The sequence below is a fragment of the Pristiophorus japonicus genome, unplaced genomic scaffold (genome assembly GCF_044704955.1).
Source record: "Pristiophorus japonicus isolate sPriJap1 unplaced genomic scaffold, sPriJap1.hap1 HAP1_SCAFFOLD_472, whole genome shotgun sequence".
Taxonomy (NCBI): Eukaryota; Metazoa; Chordata; class Chondrichthyes; family Pristiophoridae; genus Pristiophorus; species Pristiophorus japonicus.
In genome coordinates, this window is record NW_027254377.1 from 256,368 (window position 1) to 280,681 (window position 24,314).

Below are 24,314 nucleotides of genomic sequence, written 5' to 3' on the forward strand. Positions count from 1 at the left end.
TGTAACATCGCTAGTCAAGAAAGGAGGGAGAGAGAAAACCGGGAACTACAGGACAGTTAGTCTGACATCAGTCATCGGGAAAATGCTGTAATCCATTGTTAAGGAAGTGGTGTCAGGGCACTTTGAAAATTATAACATGATTCGACAGAGTCAACATGTTTTTATGTAAATGTCATGGGCAGGTACAGAAAATAATCAAATAAGACTAATGTTAAGCTGGCCTTCATATCTAGCAAACTAGATCACCATCAAGTGATCAGGAAGGCCAATGTAATCTTGGCCTTTATTGCAAAAGGGATGGAGTATAAAAGCAGGGAAATCTTGCTACAGTTATACAGGGTATTGGTGAGGCAACACCTGGAATACTGCGTGCAGTTTTGTTTTCCATATTTACGAAAGGATATACTTGCTCTGGAGGCAGTTGAGAGAAGGTTCACTCGGTTGATTCTGGAGATGAGGGGGTTGACTTATGAGGAAAGGTTGTGAAGATTGGACCTCTACTCATTTGAATTCAGAAGAATGGGTGGTGATCTGATCAAAATGTATAAGATTATGAGGGGGCTTGACAAGGAGGATGTTTCCACTGATAGGGGAGACTAGAACTAAGGGGCATAATCTTAGAATAAGGGGCCGTGAACTCACCCAATTTGTAAAGTTACAACCGGAACAAGTGTCCCGCAAAGGGCAGGAGAAGCCAGAGAGTCTGTAAACTCAGTGTGTAACAGGAAGTAACGGGGTTATTAACGGTGATTACAGCAATTCATCATCATCATAGGCAATCCCTCGAAATCGAGGAAGACTTGCTTCCACTCTAAAAGTGAGTTCTCAGGTGACTGAACTGTCCAATACGGGAATTACAGTCTCTGTCACAGGTGGGACAGACAGTGGTTGAAGGAAAGGGTGGGTGGGACTGGTTTGCCACACGCTCCTTCCGCTGCCTGTGCATGTGTTCTGCATGTTCTCGGCGATGAGACTCGAGGTGCTCAGCACCCTCCAGATGCTCTTCCTCCACTGAGGGTGGTCTTTATCCAGGGACTCCCAGGTGTTGGTGGGGATGTTGCATTTTATGAAGTGGCTTTGAGGGTCCTTGAAACGTTTCCCCTGCTCACCTGGGGCTCGCTTGCCGTGTCGGAGTTCCGAGTAGAGCGCTTGCTTTTGGAGTCTTGTGTCAGGCATGCGAACAATGTGGCCCGTCCAACGGAGCTGGTCGAGTGTGGTCAGTGCTTCGATGCTGGGGATGTTGGCCTGATTGAGGACGCTAACGTTGGTGCATCTGTCCTCCGAGGGGATTTGCAGGATTTTGCAGAAACATCATTGGTGGTGTTTCTCCAGCGACTTGAGGTGTCCACTGTATCAGGTCCATGTCTCTGAGCCATACAGGAGGACGGGTCTCACTACAGCCCTGAAGACCATGAGCTTAGTGGCAGATTTGAGGGCCTGATCTTCGAACACTCTCTTCCTCAGGCGGCCGAAGGCTGCACTGGCGTACTGGAGGCAGTGTTGAACCTCGTCGTCGATGCCTGCCCTCGCTGATAATAGGCTCCCGAGGTATGCAATTATTCATCCTCTCACAGACCTCACTTATTTTCATGTGATAAACTGATTGAGAATAGAAAGAGGGTTAGTGCTCGGGATCTTAACCACTCGACCACCAAGGGAAAATTACGATAATTGTATATATTATATATACATATATATATATATATATATTAATAGAATCATAGAATCAGAAAGTTTCAGCACAGAGTGAGGCCATTTCGGCCCATCGTGTCCACGCCGGCCGACCAAGAGCTATCCAGCCTAATCCCACTTTCCAGCTCTCGGTCCAGAGCTCTGTAGGTTGTGGCACTTTAAGTGCACATCCACGTATCTTTTAACTGTGGTGAGGGTCCGTCCCTCTACCACACTTTCAGGCATTGAGTTCCAGACCCCCACCACCCGCTGGGTGATGAAATGTCCCCTCATATCTCCTCTAAACCTCCCCCAATTACTTAAAATCTACGCCCCCTGTATGTTGACCCCTCTGCCAAGAGAAACAGGACCTTCCTATCCATTCTATCCAGGCCCCTCAATTTTATGCACCTCAATCAGGTCTCCGCTCAGATGCCTCTGTTGCAAAGAAAACAGACTCAGCACCTCCAAACGATCCTCATAGCCAAAATTTTCCAGTCCAGGCAACATTCTAGTAAATCTCCTCTGCACCCTTTTCAGTGAAATCACATCTTTCCTGTAATGTGGTGACCAGAACTGCACGCAGTACTCCAGCTGTGGTGTAGCCAGTGTTTTGTACAGTTCAAGCATAACCTCCTTGCTCTTGTACTCCATGCCTTGACTAATAAAGACAAGTATTCCATATGCCTTCTTAACCACATTAACTACCTGGCCTGCTACCTTCAGGGATCTGCGGACCTGCACTCCAAGGTCCCTTTGTTCCTCTACACTTATCAGTGTCATACCATTTAATGTGTATTCCCTTGCCTTGTTAAACCTCCCCAAATGCATTACCTCACACTTATCTGGATTGAATTCCATTTACCACAGTTCTGCCCACCTGACCAGTACATTGATCATCATCATCATAGGCGGTCCCTCGATTGAGGACGATTTGCTTTGATGAGTTCACAGGTGTTTCGATGAAGGACCCGATGTTCCAGTCCTGGACTCCAATTGAGGGGGTGGAAGATGCCTTTGTGTGGATTTTTTTAACGTGGGGTGACCGTTGCACACCAGCCACCACACGGGCTTGACAGAGCTGGGTCTTGGTCCAGTGGCAAGGGTTAACCAAGATGACAGGAGACCAGCTCTGCTGCATGGACCCAGTGTCCACACATATCGCAGTGTGGGCTGGGCCCGTGCTGCCCCTGGGCCCTCGGCTCTTCTGGGTCCCGTACCGTCATCTGTCGCCGCTCCTCCACCATAAACATTCACCGTATCTCGCCACAAACACTCACCGCTCATCCGCCCCGACCTTCCCACTCCTCTGTACCTGGGCCCTGCCGATGTTCCTGCTCACGCTCCAAAATGACGACCAGGGTTTTGATGACGTCACCCAGACGCCCATCTCAAAAACGTCGGTATTTGTTTAAATACCTTAAAACTGTTCACATATATGTAATAAAGCTTGAAGCACCTCCCGGAATCCCTTCTAAGATGGGATTATGGTTTGTTGATCCAGATTCCAGAATCCATGGAGAGATGTTACCCATGGTATAAGGTGGTGTGGCTGGATTCCGATGGACTGCATGGATAGCTTACCAACTTCGCTTGTTGTTTTAGTATCATCGCGCTGGTCCCTCGGAGAACAGTGTGAAGTGGTGGGAGGATCAATGTGGCCAGGATTCGTGTCCTGGTCAATATTTATCCCTCAATCAACATCACAGAGACAGATGATCTGGTCATCATCACACTGCTGCCTATAGGAGTCTGCCGTGTGCAAATTGGCGGCTGTGTCTCCCACACTACAAGAGTGACCGCACTTCAAAAAGTACTTCATTGGCTGCAAAGCGCCTTGAGACATCCATTGATATCTTCCTGTAGTCCACCACTTTCTTCTTCATTATCAACCACTCAGCCTATTTTAGTGTCATCTGCAAACTTCTTACTCATACCCTCAACATTTAAGTCCAAGTCATTAATGTATACCACAAAAAGCAAGGGACCCAGCACTGAGCCCTGCGGAACCCCACTGGATCACAAAATCACCCATCAATCATTACGCTTTGATTCCTGCCTCTGAACAAATTTTGGACCCAACTTGCCACTTTGCCCTTGAATCCCATGGGCTCTTACATTCGTAACCAGTCTGCCAAGTGCGACCTTCTCAAAAGCTTTGCTAAAGTGCATATACATTACATCATACCACTGCCCTCATCAACCCTCCTGGTTACCTCCTCGAAAAATGCAATCTATTTAGTCAGACACGACCTTCCCTTGACAAATTCATGTTGACTATCCTTGATTAATCCATGTCTTTCCAAATGAAGATTTATCCTGTCCCTCATGAATTTTACAAATAATTGTAAAAGGTTCGGCTGGCCAGCATGTATTTACTCAATCCCTTTCTCCCTTTTTAAACAAAGGTACAATGTTAGCAGTGCTCCAATCCTCTGTAGCCAGTGAGGATTGGACAATGGTGGTCAGAGCCTCTGCTATTTGCTCTTTTGCTGCTCTTATCAGCCTGGGATACATTTCATCCGGGCCTGGGGATTTATCCACTTTCAAAGCTGCTAAGCCACCACTACTTCCTCTCTCACTATGTTTATTTCATCTAATATTTCACACTTCTCCACCCTCATTGCAAAGTCCACATCGCCCCTCTCTTTTGTGAAAACAGATGCAAAGTATTCATAAAGAATCCTACCCAAGCCTTCCGCCTCCGCGTACAGATTCCCTTTATAGACTCTAATAGGCTCCACTCTTTCTCCAGTTATCATCATGCTCTTAATGTATTTATAAAACATCTTTGGGTTTTCCCAGATTTAATTGCCAACATTCTCTCATGCTCTCTCTTTGGTTTCCTGATATATTTTTTAATTGCACCTCTGCACCTCTGGAGTTTCTGCAGTATTGAGTTATCGGTATCTGTCATAAGCTTCCCTTTTTTTCGTTAACTTTCCCTCTATGGCCCCTGACATCCCGGGAGCTCTAGATTTGTTCGTCCCACCTTTGTTTTTAGGGAACATACTTGCGCTGTGCCCTCAGGATCTCCTCCTTGAATGCCTCCCACTGCTCTGACACTGATTTACCAGCAAGTAGCCGTTCTCAGTCCACTTTGGCCAAATTCCATCTCAGCTCAGCAAAATTGGCTTTACCCCAATTGAGAACTTTTATTCCTGGTCCCCTTTGTCCTTTTCCATAACTACCCTAAACCTTACTGAGTATGATCACTCGCACCAAAATGCTCTCTCACTGATACCCCTCATATCTGCCCCTCTTCGATCACAAGACCCAGTCCAGAACCGACCCTCCCTTGATGGGCTTGTTACATACTGGATAAAGAAGTTCTCCTGAATGCATTTTAGGAATTCTCCACCATCTGTACCATTCACACTATCATTTCGCCAGTTAATATTCGGGTAGTTAAAATCCTCCACTATTACAGCTCTATAGGTTTTGCACTTCTCAACAATCTGCCCATATATTTGTTCTTCTATCTCCCTCTAACTGCCCGGGGGTCTATAGTGCACTCCCAGTAGTGTGATCGCCCCATTTTTGTTCTTTAATTCAACCCACATGGCCTCGTTTGATGAGCCCTCTAACACATCATTCCTTTTCACAGCTGCAGGATCCGTCAATAATCTCTCACAACTCAACTGAAAGCAGCCGGAATGTGCAGCTTTGAGAGTGGCTTTCTGCACCGTCAGGGCTGGAAACTGTAGCGTTTGAATGTGTACCGAACTGTACAGAGTATTCAGTCAATATAGCTGGACTGGGAGACATTGTGCTTTGTTAATACTGAACAAGAAATGCACATTATTCAATGCTTCTTATATTTAATTGAGCACGTTTTCAGCTGGGTTTGAAACAGGAACCTTTTGCGTGTTAAGCGAATGTGATGACCACTACACTACAGAACCCACGCTTTCAAAGCAGACTGCAACCTGAATGCAGCAACTTAGACCGCTCTGCCATCCTGACTGCTCAATATTATGTGTGGCCACCTGCAGTTTGATTTTGAACTTTTGTGTCCTGTCACATGAAGTAAATGAGGACAGCAGGCGTATCTCTGCCTGACACCGGGGAAACAGTGAGACAGACCTTGGAGGAAGGGTCTGGTTATTGCCAAACAGCAAAGAAAATATTAATTCTGGAATTGCCCAAAAGAACAGGGACCTCAACATGATTTAAACACGCAACTTTCTGATCAAGAGGCAGACACACCACCGCTGCACCACGAGGCCGAAACAGTGAGTCTGAGATGTTCATCTATATGAAGGTTCTGCAATAAAAGGGGCTTTAAAATCCCCGCCCATTCCCACCGGGTGTCAGAAGCAGCGCTCACCTGCCAGTCACCGTATGTTTATTCGTTAAAATTTTGTGTTGCTTTCACGGGATAGCATTATTAATTAACCCATCACCTTCTTTTGCACAATGAAAGAAATGCTAACTGAGGGAGAGTTGATACTTTAATCAATAAATACAGCAAATGCTGGAAATCTCAGCATGTCAGGCAGTATTTGCTCCGAGACTAAACTCGGCTCTGATTGTTCATCCACAGCAAGTTTAAACATAAAGTTCGCACTTGGGATCGAACCAGTGATCGTATACATATAAAGCAAACGTGACAACCACTACACTACGGAAACCTCTGGCAAAGCAGTCCCAACAGAGGGGAGCTGACTAGTGAGCTCCCTCTGTGCTGATCGGGAATGTGCTGGCTCACCTTAAACAACTTCTGTCCCACACTGAAGGTTCTCAATCCTTCTCCTCCACTGCCTTTACAGAAATGTCACGGATCACCCAGCCACCGTGTTCACTTCCACATCCTCACAGTGGGGCCACAGAGGCTCCTACCGTCTCCCCGTGATCAGCGAACTCGCCCAGTTTACAAAATTAAACCCGGAACACGTGTCCGGCAAAGGGTAGGAGAAGCGGGAGAATGTGTAAGCTCGTTCTGTAACAGATAGTAGTGGGGTTATTAACGGCGATTACAGCAATCATTAATCCTCACACACACCTCAATTATGTTTCTGCGATGAACTGATTGAGAATGGAAAGAGGTTTAATGCTCGAGATCTTAACCACGCGACCAGAGAATAGCTTCGATAATTTGTATAAATACAAAAAAATATATTTATTTATGGACCTGAATATCAACGGCTAGCTGCCGAGACCTCATGGAGCAATGGTAGTGCATCTAACTTTGAGCGAGAGAAATTGTTCCACAGTGACACCCATTTCATCTTTTATTCCCTTTTAAACACTAGAAATTGAGACAGGGGGAATAAATAGAGAAATAAAAGCACAGGATACAGACAAGAGGAAGAGAGAAAGCACTTTACAGCCGTTGAGTTATGTTTGAAGTGTTGTCGTGTGGGGAAAGATGTGCCCAAATCACCCCACATGAACCTCAACTCTTTGCGAAGGAGTTCGGTTCAAATAATCAGATGCCTCAGGGACTTGGACTTTCTTGGAATAAGTTCTGCTTGTTCCTGCATTCAAGCTTGAAACAGCAACTGGGCTTCCATCTCACGGGAGCAGCGTGTAGCGGTTAGTGAGTAGGTGACGAGGTTTGGGGTTGATGTGCATCGCTTTCAATCTTTGAAATTTCACCAAGCAAAGAATCGCTGAATCCAACTGTCCCTGTCAGCATTTTGTTCACGTTTAATCACAGGAATATTCGCAGTCAGGAGCTGAAAAGAAATTAAAACCTAATACCGGCTTCAGGACAATCAGAATACTTTGTCACAGACAAGGCACCGGAAGGCTGGAAGGTAGATCACACCGGTTGTGGGAGAGCTGGTTGGTGGTGACATGGAAGTGTCTGCAGTGTGCGGGACCAGACTGCTTCCACACATCCACAATGGATGTCTCCCCCGTATTTTGAGGCTGTGCCCCCAAGTTCTAGTCTCCCCGACCAGTGTAAACAATCTCTCTGCCTCTATCTTGTCTATCCCTTTCATTATTTTAAATGTTTCTACAAGATCACCCCTCATCCTTCTGAACTCCAACGAGCAAAGACCCAGTCTGCTCAATCTATCATCATAAGGTAACCCCCTCATCTCCGGAATCAGCCGAGTGAATTGTCTCTGTACCCCCTCCAAAGCTAGTATATCCTTCCTTAAGTAAGGTGACCAAAACTGCACACAGTACTCCAGGTGCGGCCTCACCAATACCCTATAAAGTTGCAGCAGGACCTCCCTGCTTTTGTACTCCATGCCTCTCGCAATGAAGGCCAACATTCCATTCGCCTTCCTGATTACCTGTTGCACCTGCAAACTAACTTTTTGGGATTCATGCACAAGGACCCCCAGGTCCCTCTGCACTGTAGCATGTTGCAATTTCTCCCCATTCAAATAATATTCCCTTTTTACTGTTTTTTTTCCCAAGGTGGATGACCTCACACTTTCCGACATTGTATTCCATCTGCCAAACCTTAGCCCATTCATTTAACCTATCTAAATCTCTTTGCAGCCTCTCTGTGTCCTCTACACAACCTGCTTTCCCACTAATCTTTGTGTCATCTGCAAATTTTGTTGCACTGCACTCTGTCCCCTCTTCCAGGTCATCTATGTATATTGTAAACAGTTGTGGTCCCAGCACCGATCCCTGTGGCACACCACTAACCACCGATTTCCAACCCGAAAAGGGCCCATTTATCCCGACTCTCTGCTTTCTGTTAGCCAACCAATTCTCTATCCATGCTAATACATTTCCATTAACTCCGCGTACCATTATCTTCTGCAGTAACCTTTTGTGTGGTACCTTATCGAATGCCTTTTGGAAATCTAAATACACCACATCCATCGGTACACCTCTATCCAACATGCTCGTTATATCCTCAAAGAATTCCAGTAAATTAGTTAAACATGATTTCCCCTTCATGAATCCATGCTGCGTCTGCTTGATTGCACTATTCCTATCTTGATGTCCCGCTATTTCTTCCTTCATGATAGTTTCAAGCATTTTCCCTACTACAGATGTTAAACTAACCAGCCTATCGTTACCTGCCTTTTGTCTGCCCCCTTTTTTAAACAGAGGCATTACATTAGCTGCTTTCCAATCCGCTGGTACTTCCCCAGAGTCCAGATAATTTTGGTAGATTATAACGAATGGATCTGCTATAACTTCCGCCATCTCTTTTAATACCCTGGCATTTCATCAGGACCAGGGGACTTGTCTACCTTGAGTCGCATTAGCCTGTCCAGCACTACCCCCCTAGTGATAGTGATTGTTTCAAGGTCCTCTCTTCCCACATTCCTGTGACCAGCAATTTCTGCCATGGTTTCTGTGTCTTCCATTGTGAAGACCGAAGCAAAATAATTGTTTAAGGTCTCAGCCATTTCCACAGTTCGCATTTTTAAATCTCCCTTCTCATCTTCTAAGGGACCAACATTTACTTTAGTCACTCTTTTCCGTTTTATATATCGGTAAAAGCTTTAACTATCCGTTTTTATGCTTTGCACAAGTTTACCTTCGTAATCTATCTTTCCTTTCTTTATTGCTTTCTTAGTCATTCTTTGCTGTCGTTTAAAATTTTCCCAATCTTCTATTTTCCCACTAACCTTGGTCACCTTATACGCATTGGTTTTTAATTTGATACTCTCCTTTATTTCCTTGGTTATCCACGGCTGGTTATCCCTTCTCTTACTGCCCTTCTTTTTCACTGGAATATATTTTTGTTGAGCACTATGAAAGAGCCCCTTAAAAGTCCTCCACTGTTCCTCAATTGTGCCACCGTTTAGTCTGTGTTTCCAGTCTACTTTAGCCAACTCTGCCCTCATCCCACTGTAGTCCCCTTTGTTTCAGCATAGTACGCTCGTTTGAGACACTACTTCCTCACCCTCAATCTGTATTACAAATTCAACCATACTGTGATCACTTATTCCGAGAGGATCTTTTACTAGCTTCAATCATTAATTTTCTCTTTACATGTGATGAACTTTTATCTCTATCTCGTTTACACACTGTATTTTAGGAGAATGGTTTAAAATTTTAAGTGCTTATTGTCATGTATTCAACCAACATTGTAACCCATATATAATCTGACCTCAGTTGTACACTGTGAGAACAATGACCACTAGGTGGTGAACTTGTGGGAGACACTTCTAACCTGGACCTTCAGGTATAAAAGGGGAAGCTCCACCCACTTTCATCACTTGAGTGCTAAGGAATAAAGGACAGGCCACAGACTGACCTTCTCTCAAGCATGGGCCTCGTGTGCATTTCTACTGTATAGTAAGGATGTATCAATGGCGACGAGAAACTGGGATTTAAACCACGTGAGCATGGCCGCTAGCAGAATAGACGAGAGATACTGTGTTAAGGAATGGTTGGGACAGAGAATCAACATTGTTGAAGCAGCACACAGTTCTCCAGGCAGACAAGGGCAATCGGGCATGCCCCAACATGTAGTCGAACCCAGAGGGGGAGTTCGACAGAGATAATGGCAAGCAGAACGGTGATTCACACCATTGCAAGGGACAATGTGGCCAGTAATGGGGCCATCAACACCTGTTAATGGCACACTCAAGGACAGTCACAGGGGTAGTCAGGGACGATTGATGAGCAAGGGATCTTTTGTTTCCAACAACAGCTCATGTTGGAGGCATGGAGGCACAAACTCAGCCGGAGTTTGCAGAGATGAACAAAATACCTACAGAAATTGCAGAAATAAACGCTGGGGGAAATCGCTGGAAGCTGAAGTTCAGTGAGTTCATGTGGAGCATGTATACAGTTCATACACCAGGACGCCACCGATAATGATGAAAGTGCTCCTCAGTGGCATCCCAGTATCAATGGAGCTCGACACGGGGGCTAGCCAGTCCCTGATGGGTATCAAATAGTTTGAAAAGTTGTGGGCGTCCAAGGCCAGTAGGGCCAAAATTATCACCGATTGACGCACATGTACGGACATACACCAAGGAGATCATTCCGGTGCTTGGCAGCGCCACGATAATCGTGACCCACAAAGATTCGGAGAACAGGTTGCCACTCTGAGTTGTCCCGGGGGACGGTCCCGCACTACTGGGGAGGAGTTGGCTTGCTGTCATGAACTGGAAATGGGGCAATGTTAATGCTATTTCCTCTGTGGAGCGAGTTTCATGCCCACAGATCCTGCACAAATTTGACTCATTATTTCAACCCGGCATTGGCACTTTCATGGGGGCCAAAGTAGTGATTCACATAAACCCGGACAGGCCAGGACACCACAAGGCCAGAGCGGTGCCGTACGTGATGTGGGAAAAGATAGAAGGTGAATTGAACCGCCTGCTGAGGGAAGGTATCATTTTGCCAGTCGAATTCAGTGACTGGGCGAGCCCGATTGTACCGGTGTTCAAGGTGGATGGGTCGGTCAGGATATATGGTGATTACAAGGCCACCATCAATCGGGTGTCACTCCAAGACCAGTACCCGCTACCGAGAGCGGAGGATCTCTTTGCGATGCTATCCGGTGGCAAACTTTTTTCAAAATTGGACGTGACCTCAGCTTACATGACCCAGGAGCTGGCGAGAGAGTTGAAGAAACTGACCACCATCACGACACACAAGGGGTTGTTTGAGTACAACAGATGTCCGTTCGGGATTCGCTCGGCCGCCGCGACCTTCCAACGAAATATGGAAAGCCTCCTCAAGTCGATTCCAGGGACGATGGTTTTTCAGGACGACATCCTCATCACGGGTTACGATACTGAAGAACACCTCCACAACCTGGAGGAGGTGCTACGCAGACTGGACCAGGTAGGGCTGCGACTGAAAAAGGCGAAGTGCATCTTCCTAGCTCCAGAGGTAGAATTCCTGGGGATGAGGGTAGGAGTAGACGGGATGAGCCCGACTGCGTCCAAGCCGGAAGCGATCCAGAGAGCACCCAGACCCCGTAACACGACGGAGTTGCGTTTGTTCCTGGGGCTCCCGAACTATTTGGTAACTTTCTTCCCAAATTGAGCACGCTGCTAGAGCCGCTACACGTGTTCCTAAGCAAAAGTCGCGAATGGGTCTGGGGGGACAGCCAGGAAAGGGCTTTTAATAGAGCACACAATTTGTTATGTTCCAACAATCTGTTAACGCGATATGACCCATGTAAGAAACTTGTGTTAACGTGCGATGCGTCGTCCTATGGTGTCGGGTGTGTGTTGCAGCATGTCAATGCCAAGGGTCAGTTACAGCCGGTAGCTTATGCCTCCAGAAGTCTGTCCCAGGCAGAAAGGGGCTACGGGATGATAGAAAAGGAGGCGCTCGCATGTGTATATTCGGTAAAGAAAATGCACCAGTACCTGTTTGGCAGGAAATTTGAGCTGGACACAGATCACAAACCCCTCACGTCCCTTTTGGCCGACAACAAGGCCATAAATGCAGACGCATCGGTCCGCATACAGAGGTGGGCACTCACGTTAGCCACCTATGACTACACAATTCGGCACAGACCGGGCACCGAAAACTGCGCCGATGCATTCAGCAGGCTCCCACCAGCCACCACTGAGGGGGCTACCGAGCATGCCGCTGAGATGGTCATGGCTGTTGAAGCTTTCGCAAGCGAAGGCTCACCCGTGACAGCCCGTCAGACTAAAGTCTGGACAAATAGAGACCCGCTATTGTCTCTAGTCAAGAAATGTGTCCTGAATGGGGACTGGGCAGCCACGTACAGGGCATGCCCTGAGGAATTTAAACCATTTCACAGGGGCAGGGATGAACTCTCGATTCAGGCCGATTGCCTACTGTGGGGAAACCGCGTAGTCATGCCCCAGATGGGCAGAGAGGTGTTCATCAGAGAACTCCACAATGAGTATCCGGGCATTGTCATGATGAAGGCAATTGCCAGGTCACACGTTTGGTGGCCAGGGATAGATGCAGATCTGGAAGTTTGTGTTCGCAGGTACAACACGTGTGCCCAGCTGTGCAATGCGCCCAGGGAAGCCCCCCTTAGCCCCTGGCCATGGCCCGCCAAGCCTTGGTCACGCATCCATGATGACTACACAGGTCCTTTCATCGGAAAAATGTTTTTGGTTGTAGTAGACGCTCACTCCAAATGGATCGAGTGTGACATTTTAAATTCAAGCACATCCTCTGCCACGGTAGAAAGTCTACGGGCAATGTTCGCCGCCCACGGTCTACCGGACATCTTGGTCAGCGACAATGGCCTGTGCTTCACAAGCACTGAATTCCAGGACTTCATGGCAGGCAATGGAATTAACCATGTCAGAAAGGCACCGTTCAAGCCAGCCTCAAACGGCCAGGCAGAACGAAAAGTGCAGATAATCAAACAGGGGATGCTCAGAATCCAAGGGGGTTCCCTACAAAGCCACTTATCACGCCTCCTGTTGGCCAATAGATCCCGACTACACTCGCTCACAGGGGTTCCACCCGCAGGGCTGCTAATGATAAGGATGCTCAAATCCCGTTATCCCTTATACACCACACCATGAAAGAAATTGTTGAGAGCAGGCGCCAATCACAATATAACTACCATGACAGGAATGCGGGGGCACGATATATTGGTGTAAACGACCCTGTTGTTGTCCATAACTACACTGCAGGGCCTAAATGGCTCACAGGCACTGTGATTGCCAAAGAGGGCAATAGGATTCTGGTAGTTAAACTAACCAATGGACAAATCTGCCGCAAACATGGGGATCAAACAAAAAGGAGGTTCAGCAACCCCATAGAAGAAGCAGAGGAAGAACACGATACAGAGTTCACTCCAGCACAGGTGACCGAACACCGGAACCAAAGGGAGGAGAGCCCAGTCACTGTGGGCAGCCCGGACAGGCCTGAGGCACCGCAAACAGCAGACACTCAGGCCAGCGCCCAACAACCGGAGCCCCAACTCAGGCGCTCTACAAGAGAGCGTAAACCACCAGAGAGACTCAACCTGTGATCCCAAAAAGACTTTGGGGTCATGTATTCAACCAGCATTGTAACCCATTTTTAAATTCAAAACCTTATAAAATTGACGACATGCAGCCAACGTGCAAAAGTAAGAATTCTTTTAATCACCGTTAATTAGCCGATAACCTTCTTCAGAATGAAATAAATAATAATATAATTACTGAGGAACAGTGGTATCCTCAATCATTCATTTTCTCTTTACATGTGATGAAGTTTTATCCCTATCTCATTTACACGCTGTATGAGAATGGTTTAAAATTGTAAGTGTTTATGACTCAGTTGTAAAACCATTGATTGTGTGTGTGTCTATACTTGATAGGAGGAGCACTTGAGACCGAAGTTCCAGTTCTATATATGTACCAATAGAATCAATTTCCACCAGTTTCTTTAAACCCAATAACATAATTTATTTCTAATGGGCTGGATGGAACATGATCCATGTAAAAAATTGTTATCGTTTTACTTGAACTGAATGCTCATAAAATATTGGAGTGGGAACTAATTGGATAACAGCACTGCTGGCAACATTTGCGGAATAGATTCGTGCAGCCAAAACGCACAATGACAACCTGGGACTGTGCGGCACCGAATCCTCGGGGAAAAACAGTTAAACTCTTCGTCCCTGGGTGGGCTCGAACCACCAACCTTTCGGTTAACAGCCAAACGCGCTAACCCATTGCGCCACAGAGACTGATGGAAGTATAAGGTGCAAGACATCCAAAACCAGGGTGTCAGTCAGTTCAAGCTTCAGATTGCTCCGACCGGGATGGAACTTGTCCACTCTAAGTTGTACTTTTCCCAAATAAATGGAGGGACATTCATTGTGGATGTGTGGAAGCAGTCTGGTCCCGCACACTGCAGACACTTCCATGTCACCGCCAACCAGCTCTCCCACAACCGGTGTGATCTACCTTCCAGCCTTCCGGTGCCTTGTCTGTGACGAAGTATTCTGATTGTCCCGAAGCCGGTATTAGGTTTGAATTCCTTTTCAGCTCCTGACTGCGGATATTCCTGTGATTAAACGGGAACTAAATGCTTACAGGGACAGTTGGATTCACCATTTCTTTGCTTGGTGAAATTTCAAAGATTGAAAGCAACGCACATCAACCCCAAACCTCCCGTGAGATGGAAGCCCAGTTGCTGTTTCAAGCTTGAATGCAGGTACAAGCAGAACTTATTCAAAGAAAGTCCAAGTCCCTGAGACGCCTGATTATTTGCACCAAACTCTTTGCAAAGAGTTGAGGTTCATGTTTGGTGATCTGGGCACATCTTTCCCCAAACTACAACACTTCAAACATAACTCAATGGCTGTAAAGCGCTTTGGGGCGTCATGAGTTCCTGAAAGGCGCTGCAGATATGCAAGTCCTTCTTTGCAAAAGTTCGATGCAATTTCAAAATATGCGAGCAATATCAGGGCTCCTCTGGGACCCCTCGTAAATTTCAATGAACAACTCCAAAGGGAAATCACAGCCCGAGACCAACGAGCCAACTGTTTGACAAACGTGAAGATAAGGTGTAACCATGATCAAAGCATTTTTTTGTGTGTCGCTATTCAGAACATAAGAACTTAAGAACTAGGAGCAGGAGTAGGCCATATGGCCCCTCGAGCCTGCTCCGCCATTTAATATGATCATGGCTGATCCGATCATGGACTCAAGTCCACATCCCTGCCCGTTCCCCATAAGCCTTATTCCCTTATCAGTGAAGAAGCTATCTCTGTCTTAAATTTATTTAATGTCATGGCTTTCTCAGCTCTCTGAGGCAGTGAGTTTGACAGATTTACAATCCTCTGAGAGAAGAAATTCCTCCTCATCACAGATTTAAATGGGCGGCCCCTTATTCTGAGATTATGCCCCCTAGTTCTAGTCTCCCCTATCAGTGGAACCATCCTCTCTGCATCCACCTTATCAAGCTCCCTCATTACCTTATACGTTTCGATAAGATCACCTCTCATTCTTCTGAATTCCAATGAGTAGAGGCCCAACCTACTCAACCTTTTCTCATAAGTCGACCGCTCATCTCCAGAGTCAACCCAGTGAACCTTCTCTGAACTGCCTCCAAAGCAAGTATATCCTTTCGTAAATATTGTCAGTGTTTGTGATCCTCGCCTAATTGCCAGACGGACGGTTTGAATCGCCCCCACCTTACGAAAGTTCTAGATCCGGGAATTATTATTCAGAGTGTAAATTAAATCAGTCATGGAAAGGGATGCTTCAGTGATAAATCGTAGTATATTTATTTGGTCTAACATACACTGTCTAAAACATGCACTGCTAAACGAAATGTCTCTGTGGAGAATAAAATCCCGGTTACAAACAACATACATACAGTACAGAAATGAACCTAGTAACACGCAGTAATTCCCTGGTGGATTCTAACCCCACTCCTACCAATGAATTACCCTCCCCAGAATAGCCCTGAAAAGCTTCACTTCTGAGAAAACCCTGAGCCCTTACCCAGCTGGCCTGGGATATCTGGTGACTGGCTTGGGACACTCGCGACCATGTTCACCACCACACGCAGCCCGTTTCCTTGCTCAGCTCAGCTGTGGGAAGTCACTGCCTGGTCTTCAGTCTCGGTGGCTTCTTCTGCAGTACTGCGGCCCCTTCCTCTGGTACATCGATCGGTGGAGCGAGAGCGAGAGGGAGAGGGGGCTCTCTCTAGACACAAGCTGCAAGCTGCAAGCTCCAAGCTTCACACCAAGCTCCAAGCTAAAAATAAAGTGGAAAGGACCCTGTCTTTCTGGGAGTCTTGCTACCCCTATCTTTCCCGCCAATCTTTAAAACCCCTTTGTTTCTAAGCACGGGTACTTAGTCAGTGATGGGCCATCCCACCCATGCATTGGGCTGATGGCTCTTAGTCTGGGCATCTCTCTGAGCCTTTGAGTTGGGAAAGACCCAGCTCCTCCTTGGCTGGCCAGGCTGGTGGGTTCATTGTTCTGTGTCTCCTTCTGAGATGGAAGTGAGAAGTGCTTTTACAAATTAGAGTGGCTTTGTCAGTGGCCCCCCTTCCTGGCCGACAGCTCTTTTGTCAATGGATGACTGACAGGTCTTTTGTCCCAGCTAACTGCCATGCGGTCTCTGGAGTTTTAACAAAACCAGCTTTTTCACATATCTGCGCAGGGTGTTCCCAGCACAGGGAAAATAGCCTCAGAAAAATAAAATCCACAAAATATTCTCGACTGAGTCCATTCTTTAAACAGAAACTTTGTGATCTCTTCATTCTGCTCTGCTAATTATCGATCTTGCCACGTAAAAAGTGCGTTGGCATTGCAATGCATTAATGTAAAATGAATGAAAAGAAAATGCAACGTTTTGTCGAGTGCAAAACATGCAGTGCCTGCATTTCAAAAAGCATTGCTTTTATTCATCCTGCGGAATGCATATTGCACAGATAATCTCAGCACACATTGTGCAGGCAAAGACAGCATTCGACAACAAAGTGATTTGTCCTCCGCTGATTTGTAGCAGATAACTGACGGTTGAGCACACAATTTGACAACTAGACTTGTAGATCAAGCATCAATGAAAAAGGCAACAAAACTGCCCACCAGCACCAGGTGTCTTTCACTTGTTTGTCCCAAATTTTCAGCAGCTGGGACAACAAGAATTTAGGTTTCACTGAAATTTGAACTCAAATCACTAGATTTAAAATCAAGAGGGCTCACCATTACATGATGGAACCAACTATTCCAAAACATTTGAAACATACTTCGTCACAGACAAGGCACCGGAAGGCTGGAAGGTAGATCACACCGGTTGTGGGAGAGCTGGTTGGTGGTGACATGGAAGTGTCTGCAGTGTGCGGGACCAGACTGCTTCCACACATCCACAATGAATGTCCCACACTTTATTTGGGAAAAGTACAACTGAGAGTGGATAAGTTCCATCCCGGTCAGAGCAATCTGAAGCTTTAACTGACTGACACCCTGGTTTTGCATGTCTTGCAGTGTGTATCTGTGGTGCAATGGTTTAGCGCATTCGGCTGGTAACTGAAAGGTGGGTAATCCAAACCCATCTCCGGGCGAAGCCTTTTAATGTTTTTCCCCGAGGATTCGGTGCCGCACAGTTCCGGGTTGTCATTGTGCATTTTGGCTTCACGAATATATTCCGCAAACATTGCAAGCTTTGCTGTTATCCAGTGAGTTCCCACTCCAATACTTTTATGAACATTCAGCACAAGTAAAACGATAACAATTTTTTACATGGATCATGTTCCTCCATCCAGTCCAATCAAAATAAATTATGTTATTGGGTTTAAAGGAACTGGTGAAAATTGATTCTATTGATGCATATATCAAACTGGAACTTCGGTCTCAAGTGCTCCTCCTATCAAGAATAGACACACACACAATCAATGGTTTTACAACTGAGTCATAAACACTTACAATTTCTCATACAGCATGTAAATGAGATAGGGATAAAAATTCATCACATGTAAAGAGAAAATGAATGATTAAAGATACTACTGTCCCTCAGTAACTATATTGTTATTTATTTCATCCTGTAAAAGGTTATCGGTTATTTAACGGTGATTAAATGAATTCTTATTTTTTCATATTAGCTGCATGTCATCAATTTTATAAGGTTTTGAATTGAAAAAAGCTGTTACAGAAGTTACCGCCCTGACCTGGAATCGAAGCTGTTTTTCGGTGGTATAAGGAGTGGTTTTACCCAATCATTTAAAGGTGATTTCAAAGAATCACGTGACGTTAAATTCAGATCAAGGTTACAATGTGTTTCGGTGTGAAACAAGTGGATTGAAAAGGACAATAATGACACCAAGCATTACGATGCAGCGATGCAGCAATGCAGCGTTCCCTGGTGGTCCAGTGATTAGGATTCGGCGCTCTCACCACCGCGGCCCTGGGTCGATTTCCGGCCAGGGAAATTGCACTTCCATCAAAATTAAAACCTTAGAAGAAAGAGTTACATGCATCTCATGTGGAAAAAAAGATTCATTGATTTAAACATCATTAATTAATCCATTGTAGAACTTCAATCATTTAATTTGCCCTGAGTATGTGAGGAACTTTTATCCCGACCTCATTGTATTTTAAGAGCATGGTCCAGCCCCGGTATCTCCACCTGTGAAAGTAGGAAACTGCTGGAAATACACAACAGGACGGGTAGCCTTTGACAAATAATTAAACCCAGGTTACAGACTCTCTCCCTTCCCCTGCCCTTTGCGGGACACTTGTTCCCCTTTAATTTTACAGACTGACTGAGTTCACTAACCGCGGGGAGAGAGTAGATGTCTCCGCGGCCCCACTGTGCTAACATGGAAGATAACACGATGGGGATGTGGGGTGGTGGGTGGGGATCAGTGACATGTTTGTGTAAAGGGCAGCGGAGGAGAAGGATTGACAGCTGTCAGTGAGGGACAGAAGTTGTTTAAGGTGAGCCAACACATTCCCGATCAGCACAGAAGGCATTCACTGGTCAGCTGCCCTCTGCTGTACTTCTGGTCAGAGCGGTTTCCGCAGTGGAGCCGTTATCACGTTTGCTTTCCATGTGAAAGGATCCCGTGCAGGAAGATTATGTTTAAACTTGCTGTGGATGAACAGTCATGGGCGAGTTTATTCTCCTGTCAAAAGAGCGACAGTGGCTTCTCCCTTATTCTTTAATTGCTCTTTATTTCACTTCACTAAATAGATATATTTGAGTGAGAGAAATTGTTCCAGAGTGTCGCACACTTCATCTTTTGTTCCCTTTCAAACACATAAAATTAGGCCGGGGGAATAAATCCAGAAAACAAAGCCGAGGGATATCGACAAGAGGAAGAGAGAAGGGGAAATACTGTCCCCACCCAGAACTAATGCAGAAACCCCTCTGCTGCGCTCGGGGTGGCCACCCACAGCCTGGATACACTAACGTCCCAACAGCTCATTGACTGTCGGAGTGGGACCGTGCGACGCTTCAGAAGACAGGACGAAAAAGCAAAGTCACTGATTCAGTGCCATGTGCTTCTCTGACTGACACCGGGGAAACGGTGAGACAGATTTTGGAGCATAGGTCTGGTTATTGTGAAACAGCAAAGAAAATATGCAGTCTGGAATTAAATTATTGAATGTGTATCCTGCTCGTTTCTTGGTTAGGGAGCCCGAGTTCGGAAAGTAACTTTTTAATTCAAACTTTTTTCAAATAATTACATGCAATTAATTAAACTCTGTGGGAGGTGGGGTGATTAAAACATCACCGATCGGAAAGGAATTGCCCGCGGGAAGCCTCCAACCGGAATTTTTGCGCCAATATTCCCACCTGGATTGTTTTGCAGACTTACAGTCAATACTTCAATAACTGAACTGTAATAATTTCAGGAGCTTTCATCATAGATGATATTTTATACCCTATCTGACTGAACACACTCTGAATTTTTGAAATTGGTTTCAAATGTTCATTGCTCAGAAGTCAAGGAACCTGGGGTACTTTTTTCAATTTATTTCACAGCAAATATATTCTAAAATGATGTTTCGGCCCGGGCTCGTTTCGTGCGTGAGACGAACGTGATAACCACTACACTACAGAAACCACTGCTGAACTTATGGCCCAGAGAGAAGTGTTAAGCCAGAAGGTGTAATTCTGAATCCCTTTCTCTGAAAAAATCTTTTCACAAACATTTCTCTGACCGAAGCTGCACAAGTCAAAAATGTTCCTTTCAAAGTCGTCAAACTCCCAAATTAACGCACCCCCCGAATCTTCTGGATCAGAAAGCTCGAGTTGTGCCGACTCAATCCATAAATCTGACTTTACTCACCCTGTATTTTAGGAGATTGGTTTAAAATGTTCATTGCTCATAAGACACGGAACCTGGGGCTACTTTTGTTCAATGTATTTCACAGCAAATATATTCTAAAATAAAGCACGCGCCCAGGCTCAAACCAGGGACATTTCATGTGGGAGGTGAACATGATAACCGCTACACTACGTAAACCTTTCCTGAACCCAGCCCCCGGTTCGTCATTTGTACCACAATTAAACCCAATGAGATCGGAATAAAAGTTCCTCACATGCTCATGGCAAAATAAATGGTAAAAGATTTACAAAATAATTTATGTATTAATTAATGATGTTCAAGTCAATGATTCTTATTTTTTATACATGATTTGCATATAGATCTGTCAAATAAATGAACTCTTTTTTTAAGCAGGTTTTGAATTAAAAGTACAACTTCCCAGGGTGGGAATTGAATCCAGGACACAACGTTGAGAGTATTGAATCCTTACCACTCGACAACCAGGGACCGATAGACCGTTTTACTGCTGCATCATTATAGTTCCTGACATTATTGTCATTTTCAGTTCACTTGATTCACACCGAAAAAGATTGTAACTGTTGTGTATGCATGCCTGTTTACTGTGTGATGTCTGTAACACTGCTATGCAACACTGAATGTACTCTTACACTCTACACACCTTACCTACACCAGAGGGTGCTGCTGCTTGAGACTGAAAGGTTACCTGCAACCCAGTATATAAAGGAGCTCACAGCTTGGTGTCCTCACTCGAGGAGCTTCAAATAAAGGACTACACGTCTACACAGTTTAAGTATCATACCCTGCCTCGTGGAGTCATTACTCAAGGTGCCTACATACACTACAGTAAACGCCACTTGAAATCACATTCAAATGATTCACTGAATCCACCCCTTGTACCACCGCAACACAGGTTCAATTCTTGGTCAGGGAGATAATATTTACAACACAGTTTTCAAACTAATAGCCCTATATAAATGTCAACATACAGCTAATGTGAAAAAATTAATTCATTTAATCATGTTCAATGAACCGATAACTTTCTTTTGCAGAATTAAAGAAATGATAATATGGTTACTGAGGGATAGTGGTACATAAGAACATAAGAACATAAAAATTAGGAACAGGAGTCGGCCATCTAGCCCCTCGAGCCTGCTCCGCCATTCAATAAGATCATGGCTGATCTGGCCGTGGACTCAGCTCCACTTATCCGCCCGCTCCCCATACCCCTTAATTCCCTTATTGGTTAAAAATCTATCTATCTGTGACTTGAATACATTCAATGCGCTAGCCTCAACTGCTTCCTTGGGCAGAGAATTCCACAGATTCACAACCCTCTGGGAGAAGGAATTCCTTCTCAACTCGGTTTTAAATTGGCTCCCCCGTATTTTGAGGCTGTGCCCCCAAGTTCTAGTCTCCCCGACCAGTGGAAACAATCTCTCTGCCTTTATCTTGTCTATCCCTTTCATTATTTTAAATGTTTCTACAAGATCACCCCTCATCCTTCTGAACTCCAACGAGTAAAGACCCAGTCTACTCAATCTATCATCATAAGGTAACCCACTCATCTCCGGAATCAGCCGAGTGAATTGTCTCTGTACCCCCTCCAAAGCTAGTATATCCTTCCTTAAGTAAGGTGACCAAAACTGCACGCAGTACTCCAGGTGCGGCCTCACCAATACCCTATACAGTTGCAGCAGGACCTCCCTGCTTTTGTACTCCATGCCTCTCGCAATGAAGGCCAACATTCCATTCGCCTTCCTGATTACCTGTTGCACCTGCAAACTAACTTTTTGGGATTCATGCACAAGGATCCCCAGGTCCCTCTGCACCGCAGCATGTTGCAATTTCTTCCCATTCAAATAATATTCCCTTTTTACTGTTTTTTTTTCCCAAGGTGGATGACCTCACACTTTCCGACATTGTATTCCATCTGCCAAACCTTAGCCCATTCATTTAACCTATCTAAATCTCTTTGCAGCCTCTCTGTCCTCTACACAACCTGCTTTCCCACTAATCTTTGTGTCATCTGCAAATTTTGTTGCACTACACTCTGTCCCCTCTTCCAGGTCATCTATGTATATTGTGAACAGTTGTGGTCCTAGCACCGATCCCTGTGGCACACCACTAACCACCGATTTCCAACCCGAAAAGGGCCCATTTATCCCGACTCTCTGCTTTCTGTTAGCCAGCCAATTCTCTATCCATGCTAATACATTTCCACTGACTCCGCGTATCTTTATCTTCTGCAGTAACCTTTTGTGTGGTACCTTATCGAATGCCTTTTGAAAATCTAAATACACCACATCCATCGGTACACATCCAACATGCTCGTTATATCCTCAAAGAATTCCAATAAATTAGTTAAACATGATTTCCCCTTCATGAATCCATGCTGCGTCTGCTTGATTGCACTATTCCTATCTTGATGTCCCACTATTTCTTCCTTCATGATAGTTTCAAGCATTTTCCCTACTACAGATGTTAAACGAACCAGCCTATAGTTATCTGCCTTTTGTCTGCCCCCTTTTTTAAACAGAGGCGTTACATTAGCTGCTTTCCAATCCGCTGGTACCTCCGCAGAGTCCAGAGAATTTTGGTAGATTATAACGAATGCATCTGCTATAACTTCCGCCATCTCTTTTAATACCGGCATTTCATCAGGACCAGGGGACTTGTCTACCTTGAGTCCCATTAGCCTGTCCAGTACTACCCCCTAGTGATAGTGATTGTTTCAAGGTCCTCTCTTCCCACATTCTTGTGACCAGCAATTTCTGGCATGGTTTCTGTGTCTTCCATTGTGAAGACCGAAGCAAAATAATTGTTTAAGGTCTCAGCCATTTCCACATTTAGAAACATAGAAACATAGAAAATAGGTGCAGGAGTCGGCCATTCGGCCCTTCTAGCCTGCACCACCATTCAATGAGTTCCTGGCTGAACATGTAACTTCAGTACCCCATTCCTGCTTTCTCACCATACCGCTTGATTCCCCTAGTAGTAAGGACTTCATCTAACTCCTTTTTGAATATATTTAGTGAATTGGCCTCAACAACTTTCTGTGGTAGAGAATTCCACAGGTTCACCACTCTCTGGGTGAAGAAATTCCTCCTCATCTCCGTCCTAAGTGGCTTCCCCCTTATCCTTAGACTGTGTCCCCTGGTTCTGGACTTCCCCAACATTGGGAAGATTCTTCCTGCATCTAACCTGTCTAACCCCGTCAGAATTTTAAACGTTTCTATGAGGTCCCCTCTCATTCTTCTGAACTCCAGTGAATACAAGCCCAGTTGATCCAATCTTTCTTGATAGGTCAGTCCCGCCATCCCGGGAATCAGTCTGGTGAACCTTCGCTGCACTCCCTCAATAGCAAGAATGTCCTTCCTCAGGTTAGGAGACCAAAACTGTACACAATACTCCAGGTGTGGCCTCACCAAGGCCCTGTACAATTGTAGCAACATCTCCCTGCCCCTGTACTCAAATCCCCTCGCTATGAAGGCCAACATGCCATTTGCTTTCTTAACCGCCTGCTGTACCTGCATGCCAACCTTCAATGACTGATGTACCATGACACCCAGGTCTCTTTGCATCTCCCCTTTTCCTAATCTGTCACCATTCAGATAATAGTCTGTCTCTCTGTTTTTACCACCAAAGTGGATAACCTCACATTTATCCACATTATACTCATCTGCCATGCATTTGCCCACTCACCCACCCTATCCAAGTCGCGCTGCAGCCTCATAGCATCCTCCTCGCAGCTCACACTGCCACCCAACTAAGTGTCATCCGCAAATTTGGAGATACTACATTTAATCCCCTCGTCTAAATCATTAATGTACAGTGTAAACAGCTGGGGCCCCAGCACAGAACCTTGCGGTACCCCACTAGTCACTGCCTGCCAGTCTGAAATGTCCCCATTTACTCCTACTCTTTGATTCCTGTCTGACAACCAGTTCTCAATCCATGTCAGCACACTACCCCCAATCCCATGTGCTTTAACTTTGCACATTAATCTCTTGTGT

The 24,314-nt window shown here is 45.4% G+C and overlaps 1 non-coding gene across 1 annotated transcript; it reads right to left on the reverse strand.

The window, feature by feature from the left end:
• Positions 1 to 14,162: 14,162 nt before the first annotated feature.
• Positions 14,163 to 14,236, reverse strand: trnan-guu (transfer RNA asparagine (anticodon GUU)). The gene has a single exon. It is a non-coding gene; the product is annotated as a tRNA-Asn (tRNA).
• Between the last annotated feature and the right edge of the window lie 10,078 nt (positions 14,237 to 24,314).